Genomic DNA, 26,418 nt, shown 5'->3' on the forward strand with positions numbered 1-26,418 from the left:
TTCAGACCCAGAGGTGATACAGCCTATTTCTGTCCTATGATTGGCAGCATACTGGATGTTTATGAATATCCAGATAATAATCATCATTTCTGCAAACCTTCCTGCTAGTGACCTCTTTGACAAGGAGAATAACGTAGAGCACGAAGGGGCAGTGAGTGCCCTGTTAAAAAGTTCAACCAAATACTCTCCAGAATTGATTTATCTGCAGCAATCTTATTCTTTTGCACTCTGCCATTTCTCACTATTTCTATTCTTCTTCCTCCACGTGTTCTATTTCCTTTTCTTTTTCTTCTCCTTCAGTTTCTCAGATGACGCCTTCAGGACTTGCTGTGCCCCCTGTCCCTCCCCACAGAATGGAAGCATTTTGGTACCACCTGAGCCATACCTCAGTGAGGAGCCCAGCAGAGCCCCACAGACACTTGGAAGAGGATTATGGGTCCTTTTCTAAAAATCTAGATACAGTCATCACCTGCCTTGGCTTGTGACTACCCCTTCACAGACAATCCCTGAGAGTGGTTTAGTGACAATGCAAACATTCAACTCCACTGAATTTCTGTAGGGGCAAGAAAATAAGCCCTTGCTTGGCTACAAGGGCAGAAATATGGTGAAAAGCAACAGCAGCCATCCTCTGCAATGCTTCCTGGCCTGCCCTGCTCTCCTCAAACTTTTGGAAAAGGGGTTTGCAGTTGTCTCCAGCCCCTGCAAAGAGTGTGGAGGAAGCGCAGGGTGAGGGGTGCAGGGTGCAGCAGCAGGGGAGGCAGGCAGAGGGGGTCTGACCGCAGCCCAGGCTGTGACAGGAGAAATTGAAATGTAAATTCTGCACCCTGGCAATAAATTTCACAGCAGCCTAATTTTCCTAGGAATGACGCCTTGGGCAGAGCCTGTGTGGGCCAGAAAGGAACGGGCTTTAAATTTTCTAGAACTCCCTAATCCGCTTTATCAGTCGCTTCTCCCTAAATGGCTGCTGCTCCCTGAGAGATTTAAAGCCACAGTGGCTTCTTCAAGGCCTCTTCCTGATTATTATGTTTATTCTCATCCAGTCAAGACAGAGAAACATTAGCATGTGATTTACACTGTGGGGCCAATCGCAGATACCAGCACTCAATATTTGAAATTCAAGCAGTATCTACCTGCAACAAACTGGTCAAGATCAATTTGGAGACAAAAAGGAGGGTTCGGCCTTTTTAGAAAGGTGGTAGAGATCCATTGTTGAGGTCTGTCAGTCTTACCAGCACATGCAATGGAATTCACAAAGTATTAATACATGTGCCTGTGCTAGGTTTAATTCTTTTAATACTTTTGTACTTTTGTTTAAGGGTTGGTTTTTTTTCCCCTTGCAACCATCTGCTTTTCCTCTCATGTTTCAAGTCTTTATATCTATCTGTCAAGCAGGCAGTGGATTCAGGACAGGTTTTCATGCCAAGGCATTCCTTTACCTAATGAAAACAAGTGAATAAAACATAAGAGGAGTAGCTTTAAATTAAAAATAGAGAGGAAAAAAACCCTGAAGAAAACCAATATCTGAAGGAAAACATTTTTTCCTGGGAAAAAGCCTATTGAATAGATGAATTTATATTTATTTCTTGTAATTTAAGTAGGCATCTATAATTATACCCTATTTAAATAAGGATAAGGACCATGTCTGACAGAAAAGAAATATATACATATGTGAAGAGTCAAGACAATGCAGATAAACTTCTGATGGCATGACATATTCATGCAGAGTAGTCACTTTTGAAAGCTAAAATTTCCTCCCAAAGGCCCTCAGTTTGTATTATTAATGACATTTTTCTTAGCCTGCATTACCATTTTCATTGGAGGAGAAAAAAGACAAAAACTTTTCTCAAGTTTGAAAGGAAAAAGCAGTCTCTGAGCCACAAACATCAATTGCTTTTGCACAAACCTTTGAATGGATTTTATCCACATGGTTTTTTAAATGAGTAGAGTGAGCATCCACTCCTGGCCTGAGACCTTGTGCTGACAGACTCAGAGATGAGGTACAGCCAAATGGCAAACCTGGAGGGGAAAAAAAAGCATGGAAAAAGCATTTCCCAATGCTACACTGCAACAGCAGCCCCACACAACAGGGCCCCTTCCAGCCTCCAGAACACTGGTCCCATTTTGCAGTAGCTTTAGTAAAGTGAGTACATTTGGACCCTGATTTAAGTCATGGGTAACACTGACAGCTCAGAGCTAATTTAAGTCTATACCAAAGCGTTGTGAGGAGCCGGGCCATTAGAGTAGTTTCAATCTGTTCCTTCAGGTTTCTGCTGGCTGCATGGAGCCTTGGATGCCATAGCCTAAATGTCTGCCACCAACTAGCTGTCCCTCTTCTCTGTTTAATGTGAATATCCTGTAATTGGAGTGTCAAGCTTTCGCTGCCACCACTGAAGAGGAGGATACGGAGGAGGAACCAGAAGAAATCCGTCTTTGCCATAATGAATGCATGCAGTTCAGACCAGATTGAGCTGTTCAGATGTTTTATTCCTCCTTTTCATCTCCTTTGTGGAGACTCAAGCAATACCAGAACACAGAGAACTCCTTTTAGGGCTTCAAACCCATCAAAGATCTGCTGGGTCCACTGTGCAGGAGACAGAGAAGGAAGCTTTTTTTGACACATCTTTCTAATCTCTCTGCAGCTGGTGCTTTTTGCATATCTTGTCAACTGTTGGAGTAGGGGCACACGGCAGACGCTCCCTACTAAAGCAGGGGTTGGGGAACCAGTCCAGGCTGCCCTGCTGCTTTGGTGAGGCAAGCACCTGCCTTGGAAGGGGGACAAATACCTGGTTTCACTGCAGTCTCTGGTGCCTGACTGTACAAGGTGGCACAAATGTAGCTGCAGTTCCCACATTAAGGCACAGAAAGCACAAGCAGGTGTTTCTTGTGGTGCTGTTAACTCATTAATGCAGCTGTTTCTAGGGTCCTGGGCAGTAGCTCTCACTGGCTGTACTCCATATGGCCTGTAGCATTTTCCTGCTGTTTCATGGATGTAGAGAAGATCTATGTCATCCAAAGGCCCTGGGCTCTTTTGCCCTCAAGATGCTGCTGGCAACAGGATGGGTCCTTAAAGGAGCAACAAGGGCCATCCGTAGTACAGAAGAAGCCCTTGTTGCAGTTTTCAGTGTGAGCTGTCTGGAGAGGAGTGCAAGGTCTGTCAGCTCAGAGCACTGGAGGAACACATCCACCCCTTTGCTACTACCCTGTGATTGCTTTGGTGAGGCACTGATCTGATACTGCCCTGGCCTGTCTTGGTATCATTGTGTGTGCCCACCTGCTCTGTTTGTTTTGTTTGCTGTCCAGATGGATGGAAATCGAGGCTTTAGTTGTCGCCTTACTCCATTCACCTCAATCTGAAAAGGTACCTGTGTACCTACAGCTGTCTGTGCCTTTGCAAGCCACCCTCACCACAATGGATACCATCTACTCACTGACAAGCAACAGGATATTTTAGTGTTGTTTTGTTGTCTTACTTAAAGATCTGAAAGTGAATAAATCACACATGTGTCCCACTGCTAAAGCTAGCAATCAGATATGTAAAGATTGGACACTCACAGAGATGTGGAGAAATCTGCGTCTATTTTCTAGGACCACACTTTCTTTTTCTTAAATGCAAGATTTACAATTTTTTTCTGGTAGTATCTAGTACTGCTGAAGTCAAAATTAATACTTGGAATGACCATCAAGTTATGTTGACCGTTTTCCTGCTGTTGTTCAGATCAGGCCTTTAAAACTTAGTGAATATCCTCTCACCACTGATTACATGGAATTTCCTACAGCTATTTAAACAAATCAGACTTTTACAAATAAAAAGCACACTCAAGAACAGACCATAGTTACCTTGGAGAGATATTCCAGACCTAGCTCAAAAATACAGGAGTCATTTGTAGTCAGAAATATGAGTTAAGATTAGAACATTTGACTTTTTTTTTTTTAATACATAAATAAATAAGCTTTCCCGCAGGCTTGAACAAATCATCACTAAATCCACATTTCAATAGAGAACAGGAAAACTGGACTGGATAACTCTTATGCAGGCTGGGATATTTTACATCTCCTATTCATCTATTCACTCATTCACAGTGTTGCCCAGAAATCTTAGAATTCATGAACTGGGGTCCACAAATAGCTTAGAAAGGAGTACTAGATAAAAAAAAAAAAAAAAAAAAAAAAAAAAAAAAAAAAAAAAAAAAAAAAAAGAAAGAAAGAAAGAAAGAAAAAATACTTCCCTGGAAAGCAAGATTTAAAAAATACATTCCATAAAAATTATTTTCTGTAGGTGCTACAGAACATATTAAATTAGTGGCGTCTAGGTCAAAAAGAAAGCACTGAAAGAGTGCTTTTATCTGCCACTTGGACTGGCTGTCTTTTTGCATTTAGCCAGTATGCGTAAACTATTTTGTGTGTTGCTTAATTGCTGAATGTTTGTATGTAGTCATTTTGCAGTTCAACATTCTATCCTATGGTAAGAAATTCCTTAACTAAAGACCTAAATGAAGATGTCTTTTTGATTTCTGCAGGATTCTGAACTGAAATAGGTATCACTGGCATTCCTGACCACAGCAAGCCTCTGAAAATAGCCATCAATAGCCTTGGCCTTGTGCAGCTGACCCTGTTTGAGCTGTGATTACTTCTCCAGAATTCACCCAGATTGTATTGGCAACCAGCATGAAGTATGAGCCCAGTCTGTCCTAAGGACTAATAATTTAGCCATGAAGATTGGCTTCACGTGCCATGTTAATCGAGTCTCTCTTGAAGTTAAGAACGAGCAGTAATTTCCACAGGGAGTCAGAAAATTAATACAGCCCTCAAATGCACACCAAATTGTCTTTGAACTTAGTTGCCTGTCTATGTGCAAGATCCAAGATGGTAACAGTACCATCAGTACCAAAATTTTTGTTTTGATTTGACTTCTTTGTCTATGGGGAATAATGACACTTATATAGGTGATGAAAGGTGTCTTAGTACTTTCATGAAATGACAATGGGCTGGAAAGTGTTGTGGTGCTCAGCCTTTGTGTGTCTCCACACATCCTGCCTCATGAGCATCCAAACTCTGCCCTTGCTACTGGAGGAGTTCTCATGGGGTTAAATATCAGTGTCAAAGGGCAGGGTTTGTACCAACAGCCTTCTCAAGAGACGGTAAAATGCCACTTATAGTCAGGGAACATGCATGATAATATTGAGAATTTGTTTCTCATTTTATTAGCAGTGTTCTGTTTACTGAAGTCCAGCCACTGTTTAGTCCTCCCTCAACAGCCCTATCTCTTCTGCTCCCTTCTCACCCCTCTGCATTTGGTTGTTTAGACTCCTACAGGTGACCAGAGAAGAAATGGAGAGTGCTTGCAGGATCTGCTGGGTGAATGGTGAGCCCCAAGGAAACACACTTTTTATTCAGAAATATTTCCAGCTGTTTTCAGGAGCCAAGAGAATACTGATTTCTGATTGTGCTTACCTCTTAAAGGGTAGCACACAAATCTCTGGTATGAATGGCTAGTGAAAGAAACCTGTTTTGGGAATTGCCTTTCCTTACTTGTGTAAAAATCCTTTTGTGCTATTAACACGCTTTGCAAAAAGAAGCAAGATCTAGGGGCTTGTTGAGGCACAGTTTTCACTACCAGTAGAGCTAATCTCATTAAAATGGACCTCGTCTCCTCACTGCTCAAGCACATACTGTCAGTTTCTCACAGATCATCTGACATCTCCAAAATGGAAAGCATGATGTAAAGCTTGAAAAAGAGCTCCAGACTGAAAAAAAAGTCAAAAATTGCAAAGGGTAACGAGGAGCAGGAAAAGATGGCTGTATCCAAACTTGTCAAGTTTTCAGGGTACCTATATGCCAGCCAGAGGGAACGTAAGTGTTCTGGGCTGTGAACCACTGTCTGCCCCGGCCAGCTCTGCAAGGAGCAGTCCTGGAGCCATGTGGGAATAACCTTCTTAGGAAAACCCTGCCAAAAAGAATCCTTGCAGAACACCTTTCTGTCATCTCCCCACTTCAGCTCAAAGAACATGGACACAGCCATGAGAGGCTGCAGCTGGCAGAGGCTGCTCTGCCCACTGTCTTGCCCAGACCCCTTTCCCACACAGGGCAGGCTAGCTCAGGTCTTTCAGGTGGTTCTCAAGGGCAGCAGTCCTGAGTGTGAGTTTATCCTTGAGTCTTGGGCTGGGAGCTAGGAAACAACAGAAGTGCCTGGGTGAAGAAGACAAAACAGCCCCCAAGACCTTCTCTGCGTCAATGAGGAGTGCAAATCCTGCACTCTGCCTGACAAAAGGCAACAACCAGAAAACTGCCAGGAAACAGAGGGGACACTGAGAAAGCCCTGGATGCAGAGTGCTGTGGCTGCGGGAGACACGGGTGGGGTTGAGGTGAAGCACCTTGTCTTCCAGGGAAATGTCCCTCACCGTGGCTGGGAGATGACAGCTGCTGGAAAAGAGCAGCTTCTGACTCTCCTCCCAGAGCTGGATTGCCTCATCTGGATTTTCACAGCACTCAAGTGGGTTCAGCAAAGGGAGACTTTGGTGGATGGGCAAGGATGGCCACATGCTCTGGGGACCTCCTGGCTTCAGAGATGGCCTTGCTCGGGTGGACATTCTCTCCATTCCCCAGAATAGAAATGCCCCCAGAAGGAGCTTGCTGTGGGAGATGTAATTTCTCCTGTTGGTTTCCATGTGACAGCAGTAAATTCTTTTAATGCTCCTTAAGTTGAATTTTCCATGGTCAGTTTTCCTAGGAGACTATTTTTGCATGCATTTCCTTGTTGCCTGGACAAGACTAAGACAGATTTGAAGGCAGACCATTGCAGTAACTCAGCTCCACGTAACAAGCCAGGTTCAGTAGGGGTGGGGAAAATAAACAGGCTGGGGATTGACAGGAAGAGAGAGCTTTAAACGGTGAAGAAGAGCATCGTACTCTGTCTGGGGTTTCAGTAGGTTTTCAACATAGCAGAAGGAGAGGCTGTGACACAAAGCAGTCCTTTTCGACATGACTGTGTATATACATGTGTATATGAATGTATGTTGAATATTTAGATTAACCCCCCCCTTATTCAATGTGTAAAATGCACACCTGTATAACTGGAACCCAAGACTTCTGACAGTCCCTCTGCTCCCTCAAATACCTTTGTCCGAGGCAGTCCCACTGGAAAAACAAAAAGGCAAACCAACCCCAACCAGCAGTACAGAAACAGCAAGGCTTTCTTATAAACTACCATTCAAGGGCACTGGAATTGGATGCATGGGGCTGCACTGTGTGCTTCCCTGTGGAATTGGCCTCTCCTGCTGCCTCCCGCAGCAGACTGACCCTGGGAAAGCAGAGTTTGTCCGCGCTGCCCTGCCCTCCGCGGAATCAGGCGCTGCCTTCAGCGACACAGTGTCTGCACAAGGAGCTAAGGAGGATCTGAACGAGGGAAAAGGAGCCACAGCTGGAGGATGAACACTGAGCTAACAAAATCCACAGGCAATCCCACGCTGGGAGGTGTTGGCTTTGCAGTTTCCTGCGTTTGCAGGTGACATCAGTTAATGTGTTCAAATGGCTAATGTGTCATTAAAGGAAAATGGGACTGAAATGAGGGATTCTGGATGTGGAAGGCAAGCCCCTTAAATTCCCTGCTGTGAATGCTGGTTTTGAGAATGAACCACTGCCACCAGGTACTTTGGAGGAAAAGTCTAGCTAATAATTAGAGAAAATGGCATGGCACAAAACTCTAAGCGCTTGGCCTGGAGGCTGTGTGTCCATTAGAGGAAATCAGAAAGTCAAAACAGACACGGTGTAATTTCTCTATACTTGCATTAACCATATTCCCAGCACTAGCAGTGTGGTTCACTGTAGTATAATAAAGCACTTTATTCCACACCATCACAGCTAAGTATCCTCATCAGATGAAGCATCACAGTGGCTAGAATTCACTTTTCCATTAAGGAGAACATGCATCTTGCTAAGATATTTGTCTATAGCTCAGCAATGTTTTGATTGTTATAAGAGGGCATAGCTTGGTGATAAACATTCACCCTCCTAGCCCCAGAGAAACTTATCATTTCATAAAAAAAAAATCAAACAAACTTCATTTCTACTATTTGGCAACTGCCTTGGTAAAATCTTTTGTCAAAATTACAATATCAATCCAGTTGTTTTTGTGCACAAAAATTATTCCTTTCTAGGCACCAGAGCTGGTTTCCTTTTGAGGCTTTAACTCTTGCATTAACTCTTTTGGAGCCCTAAAAATGACAGAGCTGTCAAGGGTATGGGTCTTTGATTTTTTTTGACCTGGAGCACTGCCTGAAGGTTGGACAAATTAAAATCTGAGCTGGACTCTTCTGAGAGGTTCAGGGGAGTAAGAGAAGCAACAATGGATACAAGCTGATATGCAGGAAATTTAGAATATATATTTGAATTATTTTTTTTTTTTATCTACAAGAAGAGAAGTCAAAACACTGGGTCAAGAGCCCACAGAACCAGTGGTCTCCATCCTCATCCATTAGGACCCCATATGGACAAGGCTTAGCACAACCTCATTTAATTGGTGCTGCTTTGTGCAAGGGTTGCCCTACATGATCCCTGAATCCCTCCCAGCCTGAATTATTCTGTGATTCTGTTGTCAACACAGAGAACAAGGGAAAGGGGACAGCAGCACAGGCAATTTTACAAGCTCTTCATATTTACCATATTCCAGAGCCAGAGAAGACCAAGCTGGATCCCCGAACTTCCTACACTGGTAGCCTCTACCAAAGTATGTGTGGATGCCTGCGAGCTATACCATCTACTGAAGGGGACAGCTGGGTAAGAACATTCTTTCTCCATGTTTGGGAGCCTGGGAGGGTTGAGGGTATTTTTAACATTTTTTGTACCTGTGTGCATTGCCACATGCCCTTTGGAGCCTCATATGTGATGTCTTTGTGGAGTGATGCTGAGAGCTCTCTGGCTGAAAAGTCATGGGGTTGGTGCACAGAGCCAATCTGTTCTCCCAGGTCTGCTCCAACCACTCTGAGGTTTGACTGGGTGGATATAGCCACAACCACAATTAAAAATGAGGATTTTTACAGTTCATTTAACTGGTAGAAATTTCTGCTTGACTTTTAATCCTTGAAGTCATTTTAACTCCTTTCTGACATATGTCCATATTGGGGATTTATATATTTATTTATTCTTAAAAGCAGTAAAACAGCGTACAGATGGGTGTTGATGCTATTATAGAATCCCAGTGATAAGCAAGAGCTTCTTTGAGGCCACCTTAAACCCTGCTGAAACTTAAATGTCAGGTTGTTATTGTGGCTTGTTTACTCTCACTTCTAGCTGCATTTTATTGTTTGGCTTCCTAAATCTCAGCAGGGAAAGGACAGCTTAGCTCCCTTGAAGACTGTGCTACTCTGAAATGATGACTGTTGCTGTGGGGGAAGGGGTTGCACTCTCTGTGACATGATTTGTAGGACCCTCTATAAATCATTTAGCAGCATGCCTTCACTGTAAGCTTACAATTTGTGGAGCTTTAAGAAATGTGAGGAATAACAATGCGCAAAGGAAGGAAAAACAAACCAGACCAACAGATGAAGAGATGGACTTCTCTAAACCCCTTGCCTGGAAAACCAAAAGCCTGTATTTAAGTCACAGGGACAAGCACTGAAAGCATTTTAATGGGTGAGTGCCTTCCTGTGCCACCACTGCGTGCCGTACAAATCTCGGCTTCGTGGCTTCAGAGCAGACAGGGAGGGGGCTTGGCCAGCCCTGCACGAGCAGAGTGGCTTGTGACCCTCGTGTCTCCCTCGTGAAGTCCTTAATAAATCATCCTGCTAGTCTCATAAAGTGGAGTTGAACAGCAAAGCAAAGGCCTGAGCATGCAAACCCAATTGGAAAATCAAGGGATTCTAAAAGCAGAGGGCAATGCCTTCCATTTCTGCCACGGGGCAGCACCCACATATAGCTGCAGATAGCACCGGAGCAACTGCTGGGGAGCTAATGTGGAAGTTACATTGCATTTTTCTTACTGCTGAAGGAGATGTCTGGCATAATTCTTATGCCAAATGGGAATGCTGATACAGATTTTAAGTGATAATTAATGTCAGTCAGCATTCTTATAAATAGAAATCCTGTCTCAAAAAATATTCCCATTTTTGATGATGGATTTGGTGATACAGCGATCTTCCTTTCCTTGTCAGGTGCTTTACTTAATACTATTCAGCAAGGTGATAAAAAAATAAGCACTCCACAATATCAGTAAAAAATTGCATTAAATGAAGAAGTGAGGTGATTTTGAGTGGGACTCAAACAGAGATGTTCCCACTGTAGGTCAGAAGTGACCAAGACATTGAAAGCATTTTCTACCTAAGATGCACCTAAATGATGTGACAGGTAGCAACAGGTCTGCCTCAAGGATGGGGCAAACAGCACCAAATATGCTAATGAAGCCTCGGAGTTAATTTTTACCCATTTTATTGGCTGGAAGAGACAGACCCTGGGGATTCACTCTATGATCTCCCACAGACCATAGTCCCTTTCCAGGGCTGTGGAGATCTGCTGTGGAGCTGGAACAAGAGGCACTAGATCAGCATCCTGTATTTGTGATAGTGAAAAAATGTGCTTCAGAGAAACTGTAAATCATGTAGAAGATGGTGCAACATTTGGTAAGGTAAGCTCATTCAAATTGTATCTAAATACAGGCCTGTGTAAACGGTTCGGAGGCAAAGTGCAAGCCACTCCTCAAAATGGGCAAGCAGGGTAATCCCACAATAACAGCAAAGACTTTAAGGTCATAATGGAGAAGCAGCTGAGCATGGGTTGTGAGGGCAAAGCTGCACTAAAAAGAGGTAAAATAATTGCTATATTAAGAGAAAGGAATGTGAGCACATTCATGGATGGGCTCCTTAGGTTGTATATAGTTGAGATGAGGCCAGTTCCTGACAATGCTCAGTTCCAGAGTTTATCTTTTTTAATAAGGGTGTAGCAAAATTGGTGACTGCACAGGAAAGAAACACCACAAGTGCCACAAAAATGGCTTAAGAGCTGAAGAAAGTGCTCTAAAATGAAAACCAGAGCACAATCTGTTTAGCCTATCCAAAAAAAAAAAAGAAAAAAAGAAGATTGAAAGGTGTCTTGGTAACAATGTGCTATTACCTTTGCAAAACAGTGGGAGCCATGAAGGGTTTTAGCACAGGAAGTAACAGGACCCAGTAACTGGAACCTCAAAACAGACAAAGTGATATGGTAAGAATACATTTTTCAGAAGGGTCTCATCAGGGTATCAATGGAAGTAATGAATCCTCCACCTCTTAGTGTCTTCTTATCAGGACATACAGCTGCACTTCAAGCAGAATTTGTTTTTGTCAAACATGCCATTGCTATCTCCTTCATTTTTATGAAAGTCATCCTTTAGCATTCTAGTGGCTGAGACCTTTTCTGGCAATAAATAGAAGGAAACAACAGAAGGGCCCAGAAATTGTTCCCCAGAATATTTTTAAGTACTCAGTAATTACGGGAAGTATTAAATAATTGAAGAAATTAGTTTGCACAAAACCTCTGATCTTCATTCTTTAAAAGAAAATTCTGGCTCACAAGCTTCTTTCTTTCTGCTCCTTGCAGAATCATTGGCAGGAACACAACAGCATTTATCAGGTTTTTCCCAGTGCTGAAGCTCTCGGTGGCAAAGACTGAGGCTTCGGAAATGCCCTAGGAAGGCTGTCAGGAGCCAGCGGGCATCGGGCAGTGACAGCAGACTTGCAAGCCAAGAGCAGCATGTGTGATAGCTACTCTAATCACCACCCCTACAGACCTTAGCCCAGGTAAGACTCAAGGGAACATTTCCTTCTGCTTTTATGACAGCATTAATACTACAAATTTTGGTTTCCCTTGTCCAAGATATCCAAGATTCAGATATCTATGTATCCCCTGCCTGTGGGATACAGGATTCTCTTTTCAAGATATAATATCTAGAGAATGATCAAAGGCATCCATAGTCAGTGGATTAAATGGGAGCTGTGGATGCTGGCTTATATTAGCTTCCAATTGAGTGTCTGCTGCTGAGTTTGAAGTGCCTAAACTAAAGACATTAGAAACTGAAAATGTTGCCTAGCTGTGCTTGATCTCCATGTCCCAGAGGAGTAAAGAAAGCAATAAAAACTAATACTGTCAGGAACTGCAACATGCCCCTAGTGACAGTGCACAGGGAGCAAGAAAAGCAGAGTAGGAAGCTGTTCCCCCAACCCACCATAATAATGCTCATGTGCAAGATCATGTTTTGCACTGTTTTTAGGGTGACTGTGGAATTTATTCCAAAGGTATAGTAAGAGCTACAGAATGGTGAATGTGAAAAATAGAGGAGAGACAAATTATAATGTAAACTAGGGAACAAATTATAATGTAGCTAGGGAAGAGACTGAGAAAAGTGCTAGAGCAGCAGATTAATGCTCAGGGACACCCTGACGTGAGTTCTGTGATAGAGAATGAACATTTGGGACTGAGGTATTTGAACTTCCTACTCAGATTCCTGCAGCCAGCCTGAGTTTGCTGATTTGATTAAGGATTGACTGTGCCCATGTGAATTTAAATTGATTTCTCATTACAGCATGAATCCCTCCCTTCCCTCCCTCCCTGCGAGAGAAGACACAGCAGCTGAAGTCGCCTTTACAAGTCATGCTGACATGGGAGAAAGAAGCTAAATGGGAGAAAGAGGCTTATGGGATAATGAGCAAATATTTTTTAATTAGTGGTGAACTGAGTATTTCTCCTGTTTCCTGCTCCAGATCCTGGCTGGCAGAAGAAAAAGAAGGAGGCAGAACTGGGATGGAGTAGGAGAGCACTAGGGTGAATGGGATTCCACCAAGTGGCTTTGCTTTTCCTATGATCCTTAATCTCTCACAGTTGGGTCTCCTTCTTGCTCTGATATGCACAATTTTTATTTCCCCCTCTCTGCTGCAGCAAGCATCATTTTAAAATTCCCACAGGCACAACTTTGGAGGCCTCCTAGTTTCCAAAGGAGAAGTAAGTCAGGTGAACCATGAATTCACCCTGTAGGTGGCAGGGACTCTTTTCTGACTGGTTTTCCCTCACCTTTAACCTTGTTCTACCCTCCCTTGATGCATTAGTGAGGTGCCTCAAATCTGCAAGTGACATAATTTGCTCAACAATCAGCATTCTCCATCAATAATGAAACCAAAAACATAGCTTGATAGACAACAAGGCTAGAGCAGCTGGCAGTGCTGCACAAATCTGGCACTATTGCTGCTGAGTTTATTAGACGTTTTATAGTCCTGAGAACTAAAGATAATGGATCCCATTCCCATATGCTGCATCAACAAGAGCTGGGACTTCGTCGTGCCATTGATCTATGAGGCAGCAGTGAATACGACCCAGACACAAATGTTAAAATGAATCAATCCTAAGCTGCTAAAGAGACACCAAGAAGCACTTTCCAATTCTCAGTTCTTGCTTTCTAATCTCCGTTCCATGAAATACTCTCCCAAGGGTTTTTGAATACAACAGTTTGCTGCAGAGTTTGGGATCAGCTTGAGAGGAATTGCCCCTGTGGATCAAAGAATAGAGATGAAATTTAGAGCCCATTATCCTTAGTAGGCACTTGTGAGCTCCACCCATTCCCTATGAAGCAAAAAGCTTTTGGGGATTGCTTTAATTTTTAAAAAGTGCTGTGTGATTATGTTCATACAGGTTTGCTGTAGGGTTCATAAAGCTATTCTCCTCAGACGACTGGAAGACAAACTTTGATTTGCTTCCAAGAACAGAAAACTGTAAGTATCTGCAGCCAAGAGAATTAAGAAAAAAATTGGAACAGACTTTAGTCTGAACCTCACCAATAGTGAGTACTACTCAGGTGTTAACATTGGTTACTTCAGAAACTATGGTACCTTCCAATGTTAGCATGTGAAACTGCCATGGTTGCTGCAGTCTCAAATCCATTTCCATTGAATCTTCATCAATGTACTCTATTTTACCTCTTTAAAACACTTAATACTCAATATCCACAAATTGTTTTAAAGCAAGCATGCAAGGAAAAGAAAAAAGTCTAAAATAGCAGCCTCTAGACTGACACCTGAAATATAAAATAGAGACAAGAGAAAAATGCTATGATGTAAAATCAGTTTTCAAGGCAAGGAGAGACTGCCTGGCTATGTACACAAAATGAAAGTTTCACCAAGACATTATCGCATAAAATAGTTTGGAGTGCTCCTACTCAAACACAGGGTTATGTAAAGGAAAGACAATCAGCTCACTCGTCCTGATTATGGATGCCAAGAGGAACTGATGACGGCCTCAGGCACTTTCATGGCTCCATGTGCCCAAAATCTCTGCAAAAATCATATCAAGTGGCATTTGGTATTTGACCTTGCTGTACCCTTTACGGCAGGAAATAATGCTACTTGGGTACAACAGCTCCACAAAATCCCGAGTGTTTTCCAGTAACTAGTATCAAGTAAATAACTCAAAAAAGCTGGATGAAAAACTAAAAAAGAGATTAATGTGTTCATTAATATGGTAAATTATTTTCTCCTGTATGTATCTGAATGGATGGGCAAATAATGAGTCTCTTAGATTTGTGGAGCATTTCACACTGGGGAGAAGATCTGATTGCTGTGCACATTGCATCATTCTGTTAATTTGAACAATGAAACCCAACAGCTGTTTAATAACACACCCAAGTTTACAACCTGAGGTAGAAGCAATGTAATTATTTTGAGATAAGTTAGACTGCTAATGCTAGTATGTGGATTTAAGAGATGAGTTTCTTAATAGCTCCATGGAATCCATACTTAGCTTGCAGGAGCAAAACAAAAAATCTGGGTTCAGGGAAGAACTCAAGCTTTGAATGATTCATGCAAGTCATGTGGCAGACATTTTATCAGTGCTGGTCAAGAAAAAAATGCATTTCAATTTTTAACACTAAGGAAAGCTTATTAGGAAAGCTTCCCATTAGGATGCTCCTTTGTAGGTGTGGAACCTACAAACCTAAAAAACCTGTTTAAACTTTTGACTTAAAAAACAATAAAAACGTATTTAGGTGTGAGGGAAATAATAAAAATATTGGGTTTGGTAAAATTCTGTTACCCCCAAAAGAAATAATCTGAAAACTCCAGTATAGATCATGATTTGATGAAATTGTAAAAGAGAAGTTAGCAGAGTTCAAATTGAAGTCTCCACCAGCAGCCAGGATGTCATGCAATACCTTATGTGAACAGCTCAAAGGGTTCCTGTCAAAGTTAAAAACAGCCTATAATAATTTTATTTGTTACTACAAACAAGTCGTTACACTTATTATATATACACTTATATTATTTTCATGTTTTTTATTAAAAAGCTTCCTTTTTAAACAATAATTTTAAGTATAGCGATTATCTGAACACCTGAAGCTCAAAACACTGCTCCCATCACACCACTGTGCTTCTCACCCCGGCATGTAAATACAGTCATAAACATATGCCCTGAGGATAGGCTAGCCACTTCACACCAGGAAAACCTCATGTGCTGAAAAGTGAGCATCAGCACACAGCCCAGTGTCCAGAATGAAGGGCATCAGATGAGCAGTTTTATCCCTAATTCTGCTACTCACATGTTGCCATTGACCAGCTGAGCTGATGATTCTGGACTCATTACTGCCACAACCTATGGTTGGAGGGATTTAGGTCTGCATGTGAACAATGCTCATGGCAAAGTGTTGCAACATGTAGAGTCATGAATTGGCTGTAGCCTGAAAAGGGAGAAGTAGAGAAAACTCATGAAATGCTATGAACTACAGTAAAACTTGTGTTCAAACACTGCTAAAATAAAAAAGCTTCATAAAGCTCAGACAAGAGATCTAGTTTGGATCTTGAAAAAAAATAAAATTTCCAAGAGTTGAGAGATTTGCATGGAGTTGTTTTCCTCTTAGGCTTTCCCTTGCACCTGTCCTCACCCCACAAAGTGGGCCATCATCCATCCATTGAATTGGTTCCTATTGCGCAACCCTCCTGTTTTTGTCCTGGTTCAATCCCTCAGACTTTCTTCATTAAGTGAATGATTTAATCTCAAGAGCTCACTAGTTTGGTGACTCCTATCCAGCAAAACAAGCTCCCAGTCCTTCCCTGCTGGTACCTGCTGCCCCAAAGGCAAAGCAATAAAGCACAGCCTTGCTGGCATGGTGTCTCCCTTTACCTGGGCAGGTTTAGCCTCTCTTCTCTGTTCAGCAGGTTTTCCTGGCTGCTGAAACCTCTTACCAGCCCTGCTGCCTGGCTGAGGTGCATGGGAACAAGCTGGACAGCTGCCCTTCCACCTGCTCCTGCCAGAAAAGTGTGCTGCACTCTTGGATGCCTTGAGATGGCATTCAGCCCCTTGCCCTTGCACAGAGACCTAACTCCAGCACAACCCCAGAGGACAAAGCGAGTCTAGATGCTGTTGACACGGCACAGAGGAGAGATCTGGTGGAGCCTGGGCAGCTGTGGAGGGGCAGAGTCTGGCCATGGGGACACTGAGCTACTAAGACCAGGCTGCACCTCAACAGCACAAGCTGTCTGCACCAGTCCTCCCATAAATCTCCATGCTGAACTGTCCAAGCTGTGAATGAGAACCCCCAAATAATTAAACATCATCTGCTTTAGCAGACACTAGCAGGAAAATAAATAAGACATCCCAACAGAGGAAGATAATTTCACGTTTACGCTTGCAAGGGAAAAGGGAATTTGAAACAAACAAAACATCTTTTTTTTCCCCCTTCAGAAACTGTCTGTCAAAGCAGGACCGTAGCGACACTGAGGACTCTGTGCAAAATTCTTCTGTTTGCTTCTGCATTTGATTAGCTGCCTGCATTATGTGTTTTAATTTCCTGCCATTGAAGCACATTGCTGTCATGGTGATAGATGCTATAGAAATGAGTAAAATAAATAAAAAAAAGTTCAGAACACTTTTGACCAAGTCTGCACTAATTAGCGCATAAGACAAACAGACAAATGTTTTCTGGGATTTGTGTCAACTGTATCCAGATTCCTCCCCTGCTTCTCAGATATCAGCAAAACCCTTTCTAGAAATGGAAATAAAGAAAGGCAGCAGATGGTGCTGGGAATACTCAGAGTAAGATGTCTCCATTCAGACCCAGATATTACTATCAAACCATGGAGTTAACAAGCACTGTGGAGCAGTGAATATTTAATGTATGGTAGTAGAAGAGCAAGGAAGGCAATATTGCAAAATGACTGGAAAAGGCTAACCAGAAAACCATTCCAGAACTTGTGTGGGTAGGATGCTACCTGTGGTGGCAAAAGCTGATTTAGCAGGAATAGGTGGCAGTGGGAGAGGAAGAAGAAGGAGACTATCCCTTGGCAGAAACATGGGAGAATGGAGATTAATCTTGTTAATGAAGTTTATAGTACCAAAATGATGGTGTGGTACTGTTCATCTCTACTGGACTTTATAAAAGAAACCAAAATATTAATAATTGTAACTAGCACAGGGTTCAACCAAGGCATCCCAAGACTTTTACAGGCATAAAACTGTCTGTGCTTTCAAAGTGAGGAAAGGATTTCTCTGATTGACAACAGGAAAGAAATACATAAAAATAACTCCTTTCCAAAACCAAAGAGAAGTTATTATTTCTTGCAGAGCTTCTACCACAAGCCATCATCATCCCCTCCTGGCTGCCTTTCCTGTAGAGATTCAAAGGTACAACACATATCCTCAAGCCATGTAATATCACTGCTATTGTGCTCTCTATGCAGTTCTGATCAAATTTTCTTTGATCAGAAAATTAATCTTAGTTAGAAATAGGAAACCTAAAGGATATTTACCGGACGCAGTCTATATTAAATTAGCAGATGTTTAGCATTTTTTTTTCCAGGGTACCATCATTTCTCTGACAAACACAATCTCAATTTGGGCTATAAGTGTAAATTCTAATCTCAGTAATAACATCTCCAATCATATTGCATGCCACCTGCATATACTTTGCAATGCAAATTGCCTGAAACACATCCTTCCTTTCAGCCCACAACTCTAAATGGAGGTGAAACCCCACAGCTTGAATTTTTGGCTTTGCACAATCTGACCTGTAGACTTTGACCTCAAGCTGAATCTCTGCAGTTGAAAAAACCTTGCTAGGAATTACATATGTACAGAACATGGAAGCCTTTATCAATGCTGCTTTTGTTACAGTCTGGAAGGAGTTGCTAACCAATTGGCTGCATTTTTTTTTTCAGATGGCTGTAGTCTGTACAGGGCTAACAGTGGAGCAAGTGCACTGCTGACATAGCTATGCAGTAAGGGCTGTAAGTAAAGAAGCACAGGGTAAAGTCTTGGGATTTGAGGCACCCTCAAATATGCAGTCATTCAAGGATGGGCCAACCATCTGCTCTGGGGACATGTTGGCTGGTAACTGTGGTATCATTATTCCAGATCTCACACATGTTCTTCTAAATTCACCTCTTCTTGACAGAATGCTTTGGTGTCAGGCAAATCAGAAAAATTACCCTCCAAATCTTACCCAGGTGCCACCAGATGCTTGACAAAAGCAGTCACCAGTTATGCAAGGACCAGCGTCTTCCACAGCTGTCTCCAGCTGATGGCTTATGCCACTTTGGCTGCAGGAGGAATGAAGTTTCAGCCACAGAAATCCCATCTGCTATGTCAGAAACCTGCAGTGCCTAAACCTGGCCATCACTAGCTGCTGGTCACTGGCATTAGCAACCACAGCTCATGCTATGATTAGGGGAGTTCCAGGTTTTCTGCATCATCTCATTGCATTTAGGACACGTCTCCTCCTCCGTCTACATCCACAGGTAGTGCAGTGGCCCAAGAGGGCAGAGGCAGCTATCAGGGTGGCAAGGAATGGCTGAGGAAAGCAAAAAGTGTCAGCAGGAACCTATGGAAAGCTGTAGGGAACAGGGGGAAGGTGTAGGACAAGGCTGGCACAGCCTTCAACCCCTTTGTGCAGAGACAGCCCCATCTGCAGCAATCTCAGACTGAAAGTCAGCCATGTGCCAAAGCACCTACAGAAAAAATTGGGCAGCTGTGGGGAAAATACATTCCACTGCAGATGCATCACTATGAAAATAGCCCAACCTGCTGACTGGACAGCCTGCACAGATCTCACTAACGCAGCAGGCTGAGCAACTAAGGTGTCAATTACCAGAGCGCAGCACGTGTGTACAGAGACCGGCAGGGAAGATGTACGTGAGTGGGAGTTGAGTCCATCACTGCCTCCAATGCAAGGTTCAGGGGGGAGAAGTTTAATGCACTCCAGGAGGTTACTGAATATGCAATTTGGACTGCTTATCCACATGTCTTTTCCAGCAGGCTGAAGGGTTTGCAGTGAGGGGCAGTGGGTTCCTGCTGCTGGGTAATGAAGACCCAGCACAGAGTGCTGTAGTGAAGGAGCATCTTGCTTGAGGTGGGTTCTGGTGTGAGGTCCACAGCCCACACTGCCTGTGTGAGAGCAGAGGGCATGTGGCCAGGTGTGGAACAGACTTGGGCAGGAGGAAGCATCTTTATAGCCAGCAGTTTGCTCCCAGCATTGTTCTGAGCAAGTTCTGACTTTCACCAAATTCTGACTCAGGGCAGAGCACCAGCCTAATGCTGGGCTGAGCCTCATGTTTGTGGCCTCAAGTGATGGGGCTGGGAGCCCTGCAGGGTGGCAAGTGTTCTCATGACAGCTAGATATCCTTGCTTGTGTCAGCTAACTGCACTTGCAGGCTCCAAGGAGACCTTACAACTAGATGGTAACAATGCTTTTGTTGTGATGCAAAGGGATAGGGTTGCCACGCCATCCTGCAAGCATCATGCTGCAAACCCAGCTTCTGCATGTCCTCATATGCATTTCCTTCCAGTTTTAGGTACAGATGCAGATGTTTTTGGGGAATTTTCTTCAAGGCCACATACATCATCTGTCCTGTAAATGATTGCAGTGGCACCAGCTCCTGTCCTTGACTGTGCTTCTTTGTCAAGCACAGCAGTGATAGCAATCACTTCAGGTTTTGCAAACCTGCAGATCACTATTGCCAATCTTTGTATGAACAAGAACTAATTAATCTTCACCACATCTTTGTGAAGAAGGTAAGTATTATCATTTATTATCTTTCTTGTTCTACAAATACAAACTGAGATGGCAAAACAAAAAATGATTTGCTGATGGCCAGACAAAGATAAACACATCGTGGGTAGTAAATATAGTATTGCTCAGTGAAAGAGGGCAGACTGTGAGATTCCCAGATTTTACCTTAATGCATGCAATGAAGAATAGCCATCCTAATAAACAACACTTCTTTGAAATGGAGTCTTCCTGCTCTGAGAATAAGTAAAACAGCAAACAAAATATTTTGCTAATTTTAGTGCAAAAGAAATACAAAGATGAAGGGCCCAAATTCTGAAACAGAGCAGCAGCTGCACACATTTGGTTTTAGTTTTTAAAAAGAGCACATTTCCCATTTAGGCTTCAAAGTGGCTGCTCTGTCAAAAGGCCCACTGACATATTGAACCTCTTGACATTTTGAGTTTTAATTTACTCTGAAATATTGCGGAGGGATCAGTTAAGTGCTGAACTTCATTTTTCTTTTAGTCTGCTGCAGTCAAATGGAGTGGAGCTGTATCTTTAAAATCTTGCCCCATTTTGCCTGCAGTAGGGACATGGAAAATTGGCTTTCTGTGTGTGCAAAGGCAAGAAAGGATGTAGAAAGCTTGCTGAAAAGAACTGAAAATTGCCTGTTTCACTGTAGCTTTGTCTCAGTAAGATGCTCCTTGTCTGTGGAAATAGTAGTTGTTTCCTACCTTCTTATTCTGTATTTCAGCAATTACACTGGCCATTTTAAGAAACTAGTTATAAATGCGGATTATTTTCATGTCTGGTCAAATGCTGAATAATGATTTAGTATTCCTGTGCCACATCCTTGCAAAGCACTTCAAACTGATTTGAGTACATGAGCCTGATCTTTTCAAAAATCTTAACTGAGAAAGAAGTAGCTGAAATTATCCTGAAAAAAAGCACTCAGGTGGCTCATCATTTCTTAACTGTATGAGGTGAGAAGGGGAAAGGCAAGACAGTGGTAAAAAAAAGCGGGGAAGTGTTTCTTGGGAACAAGCTCAAGCGGCATCCAAAGGGAAATCCCTTAGGGCCTCCAAGGAGGTAAACAAACCTGCAGCTCTTTGGCTCCCTTACCTTCCTTTTTTTTTGTTTTCTTACTTTCTTGTGGAGATCCCTCACACAGTGCAGTGTCCTGAATTTATTAATTCTTTATATGTTTTGATAGATGACTTTTACATATTTTTTTTTTCCCTAACTTCTGGGCACCAATGCTGTCATTCTAAAGTTTTCTCCTATTAAACAATACATTTAAAGACTAGTCTGAGAAAGTTGCCTCCCTTCTTGATGGGCACAATGCTTGGGCAGCCAGAACAAAGACAGATTCAGGCAACAGAAAAGCGGGAATAAAAGCAAGGTAAAAGGGAGACCCTCCTCTTGTACCTATATTGGTCATGTAGAAATGGCCCAGGTAAAAAAGTCACTCTGGTGTGTAAAATTAAGAGATAAGAGCATCAAAAGGCAGAGTACTGTGATGGGCATCTTTCCCCAGGCTGCCATGTTTCATTGTAGGCCAGTCCAAGAGGGATTGGTGCAGCCTTTGCCATTGCTGCTACTTGGACATACCAAGAGCCATTTGTCTTTACTTGTCCAAGGGGTGAGCTGAAGCATTGAGAAAATTTCTGTCTGGTGAGCAAGACACAATGTGTGGTACTTGCAGTCACCTGGTCTTTCATTTTTGAATGTGGGAGAGGAGGAGCACTGTGTGGTTTTGTTCTGTAGCACATAAGATAGTGCCCCAGTGAGGAATGCTGCTGTCCAAGGGAAGAGGGTCTGAAAAGTGTCTGAGGATGTCAGCTGTTGGGATGAAGACTTGGAAAGAGCATAAGGTTCAAGGCAAAGATAATAGACAACACAGATCTTCAAATGGCCTGGGCATCTCTTCAGCTACTTCTACAGAATTTTTTCAGAGTCCAGTGGAAAGGGTGACTGACTAAATGCCAGGCAATTTAGCATAAAAAGACCAAAAAGGACAATTGTGCATGTACCAGCAAGATGGATGGCGGTCTGGGAACAGGGAGCCTGCGTATGCCAAGGCACAAGTTCAGAAAGAAAACCAGAGGAGCTCGAGGCAGAGTAGTGACACCTCGCTCTGCTTGGATAGCAAAGAGGGAGCTGGGGACTGCTCTCCATTTGGTGATGTTTGCCCTGTGGGGAGCACAGTACAGTTTACACAAACAAAATTAATAAACTGGAGGTGTTTGATTGCTCCTGAAAGAAGTCTTTAAGCACACTAGTTAAAATGGAGCTCAGCCTATTCAAAGGTAAGAGAAAGACCAGGGGTAGGTGGTTTGGAGCCTGACTGCCATTGGGGAGTGCATGAAGAAGGTTTGCCCATGACAACTCCATCATTAACCAGAAAAAGTCATCAACTCTGGCCACAAAGTTCAGGGAGGCTGTCTTGCAGAGAGAAACCCACCAGCTACCAAGGCAAGGGTGTGCCCTGGGGTTCTGCACTGGGAAGCACCTTCTCTATGTTTAATTACATATAATTAATTACATTAATTAACAAAGGATGAGAGCAACAAAAAGGCACAGCTGAAGAAACCGAAGAGCTTTCCTGGTTTTCTTTCCATTCATTTAGTTATACAGGTGCCAGGTTTGCAAGCAGAACATCTTATTGAAGTTTCAGACAGATTTGTATTGATTTGAAGTCAGAACATTGTCCAGCTAAGTGAACCTGCAATAAACTAATTTTATGCCAAGTTAAGCCTGTACAAAAACATCTTACACTGGTTAAAATGAATTGGCATTTAAACAAAGTAAACATAATTTGATAAAACTTCAGTGAGAAGATGAGACTACTCATATTGTAGCCATGCAAGAGCATTTGAGATAGTTATTCATATAATTCCTTTTACACAGGAAAAAAGCCTGGGTTTGAATCTATATAGCAACATCAACCAAAAAAAATGTTATGAACATATTTTTTTAAAAAATATTCTGATTAAAATTTAAAGACCTAGTTCTAATTATTTGACCAAAATAATTTTCTATTATAGTATAATTCACTATTTAAAAAGAGCAAGGTAGCAGATAGTGTCTAAAGGCAAGACAAAACTACAAGATGGCATGTAAAATAACTGTAATTAAACAATCAAATGTAGCAATTAAACATGAATGATTCTTTATTAGGCTGAATGAGGATGCCAAACAAGACTCCACAGGTGGCAAGTTTATTCCCCCATGCTCGTTGGTATTTTCATTAGCAACTCTTGGCATAGTCAGACATGCAAATCTGTCTGTGTTTTTAAGAGCAAGCCCCTGTTTAGGTATCCTTCAAACCAATGAGGATATGCAAATATCAAGGAGGACAGGATTAAAGTATAATGACAGTGTTTAGGAGATAAATTGAAGAAATATGCTGAGAGTCAACAAAGTCAGTGTTCTGCACAGGGAATAATGAAATGCACTACAGTAGAATGGCCGTAGAAAATTCTGGGAAGAGAGTTGTTTTGCTGTTGTATCCAGAGGTCACCAGTAAGCCCCTGAGAGAGGTGCCAGCAGTGCTGCTCTTTGACAGGCACAACATCCAGGCAGCTGAGATGGGCTGTGCTGGGCACCGCGGCTGCGGCTGGGTGGCAGTGCTTTGCGAGGCATGGGAACTCTCCTTGCAGACAGCGCTTTTTGGAGCCAGCTTCCTTGCCAGCAGCCACAGGCAGAAAGTTTTGTCGTGTCTTGCAGCCCTGCCACCCTGGAGACATGCCAGGGAGGCATTGGCACAGCTGCCAGGTTTGTCTGGGCTGGCATCCAAGGTGTCAGTTGGGGCCAGTGTCCCCCTGCAGGAGCAGGGCCACCAACTCCTGGAGCCACCTGCTGCCTTGAGGAGGCTGCTTTCGGGCAGCGTTTTTCCTAGATTGCAATGTTTTCCCCAGTGCTCTCCAAAGCCTGAAGGCAGGGATTGGGCTCTGCCTACAAAGCAGTATCTGCCTCACAGGAACTCATAAATATGACTCCTGGCTGAACATCCAGCCAGTCAAACCCTACGTGAACCTGCATGTGGGACAAGACGCCAGCTGGACAAACTGCCCAGCAATAAAATGGTTAATAGTGGATATGTGGGAAACCAGGTGAGATGGTAATGCTACTTCTGCTGCTCTCCTTCAGCAACAGAGGCAATGGCACACAGCAACAGAGCACTGCCTTTGCTGTGGGGAGTATTTTCTTTTTAAAGGATAATCCAAAAGAGCTCACAGGAAAGTAACAGAGGTGATAAAGGATTTGGAAAATAAGACCTGTGAGAGAAAGACATTTTCAGAATGCAGAAGAGAGGGCTGAGGGGACACATAACTGTCCAGAATCATGTTAAAGGGTATTATAGAGAGGACTGGGACCAATTCTCATTAGTCAGAGAGGACAGAATGGTAAGGAATGGATTTTAAGTCCAGTAGGTAAAAATTAGATCAAATATTAAGGAAAACTTGCCATGATAAAACAGCAAATGAAGCAATCTTCCAAAGAAGCACAGACAGTGGCCACCACTGCAGAGATACCAGGAGCGACCAGGTCCCCAGAGGTAGTGGGGAAACCACCCAGGAAATCCTCTGGTAGTCAGGCTGGAGACCATGGATAACCCACTGGGGGTCTCCTCTCTCCTCAAAGGTTCACGGCTACAACAAGGCATCCCAGAAAGAGCAGACTACACGGGAGGGCTAGAAACTATTCAGATGTGAGTGTTCAGTGACAGGGCAGAGTTTTTGCTGCAGCAGGGTCAGTATTAATGGGTATTGCCAAGCACTCTGTCCTTGGTTCCCAACTGCATTTTCTCACCAGGAATGGAAAGTGACAGCCTTGCAGCTGATCCACCTCCTGCCTGGCTGTGCCCTGCATTTGGGGACTGCTGACAGACTTGGGCAGTTTCTGGTCTTTCTGTCTAGTCCTCAGATGGCATATGGAAATAATATGGCTGCTATGCATCCCAAATTACTCTCTGAGGGTGTGCATGGACATTTGGGACAAGGATTGACCCACACCAACTACAGGGAAGTAGTCTTGGGGCTGTAAACCAGATAGATCAGAAGAAATCTGACTCCTGTGGAGCTGACACACAACACAGCAGGTTTCATCTTGACCATAGGCAACCAGTGCAATGGTGTTCAGTGAACTCTCCCTATTTATTGAAGTAAGTTATCACAAGATGCAATGTGCTTCATGGGCAAATAAACTCCATCTTTTACCTTTTCTATACTCCTGCTACAGTAGTAGAACTTCCCAAAGGAAGGAGCTTGTATATAGGGCATGCAAGGAGTTCCTCTCTCCTTCAGCCAGAGGTGGGGGTCAGATCACCTGTGATGATTTTTCCTTTTCAGTGCCACATGTGCACAAGGTCCTCTGCAAACAGTTGTCACTTGATCAACACTAGCAGATCTGTCCACCAGTGCAGTTCTGGTTCATACCCCAGGGAAAAGATGAAATTACTTTACTCATTCAGAGATCAATTATGAATTCACTTTTTAAAACCCTTCAGTGTTAGCTGAAATCTATTCTCTATAAAGCAGAAACAATAAAATAATAATAATAATAATAATAATAATAATAATAATAATAATAATAATAATAATAATAATAATAACAACAACTAAACAAAAAAAGCATATTGCACTGTTTCAATCAGTGTGCACAGGCAGTACTCTCAACTTTTGTGTGATGGATGAGGCTTGGGCTTGAACTGAACCTTGCTGAAGTCAATATGTGTCTTCTTTCACTTCTCACATGTAGCCTGGCTGGCAGGGAGAGCAGTGAGGATAGGGGTCTGTATGCACACAGGCAATCCTAGAGCCATCCAGCCTCCCAAAAACAGGTTAATGCACTTGGGAGATGGAGAGAAAGGAGTTTGGCTTCCAGTTTGGCACCTCCAGGTGCCAGCCCACAATGAGACAGAGAGCCAGTGCCAGGTGAGGATCAAATTCTGTTTTATTGCTACCCCCAAGTGACCAAGCATCATGACTCTAACCTAAATCAGCAGAATTGTTTAAAACCCAGGAAATATTGTAATAATAAAATGTGCTTTCTTTCTGTGACCTTTTTATTTCTGAACCTCCATGAGTAACTGATGTCACAATTTGAAGAATTTCCTTTTCCTTTCGAAGAAAGTAATGTTTATTTACTAAGGCAAGATGTGAAACTCACCGGCTTCCAGGAGCTGGAGTTTTAATGAACACTAGAGATATGAGCCTATGGAAAAACTGCAAGAGTCAATCAAACTGCAGCAACACAAAAGAACAGTTTGTTCTGCTTCCAATATGACAATATTTACCTGCCATGGTGAGAGATCCAAAAGTCAGGCTTTCCTTTGCATTTCTGCCCAAACCTGTATTTACAAAGCTCGCTTTTGTGATATCCTCTCCAGCATCTAAATCAGTGATCTCTCTCATACCAGTGATGAT

General features: G+C 42.8%; 1 long non-coding RNA gene across 3 annotated transcripts in view; it reads left to right on the forward strand.

Moving 5' to 3' along the window:
* The window catches only part of LOC107203136, a 68,309-nt gene that overhangs the window by 24,796 nt on the left and 17,095 nt on the right, over nucleotides 1-26,418 (forward strand). For all 3 annotated transcript variants that reach the window (XR_004497071.1, XR_004497070.1, XR_004497072.1), the window contains exons 5-8: nucleotides 8,666-8,772; nucleotides 11,566-11,765; nucleotides 12,548-19,348; nucleotides 19,785-20,010. This is a non-coding gene — a long non-coding RNA (uncharacterized LOC107203136). The remainder of the gene's footprint in view (nucleotides 1-8,665; nucleotides 8,773-11,565; nucleotides 11,766-12,547; nucleotides 19,349-19,784; nucleotides 20,011-26,418) is intronic.

Source organism: Parus major, chromosome 4, assembly GCF_001522545.3.
Source record: "Parus major isolate Abel chromosome 4, Parus_major1.1, whole genome shotgun sequence".
NCBI classification, from domain to species: domain Eukaryota; kingdom Metazoa; phylum Chordata; class Aves; order Passeriformes; family Paridae; genus Parus; species Parus major.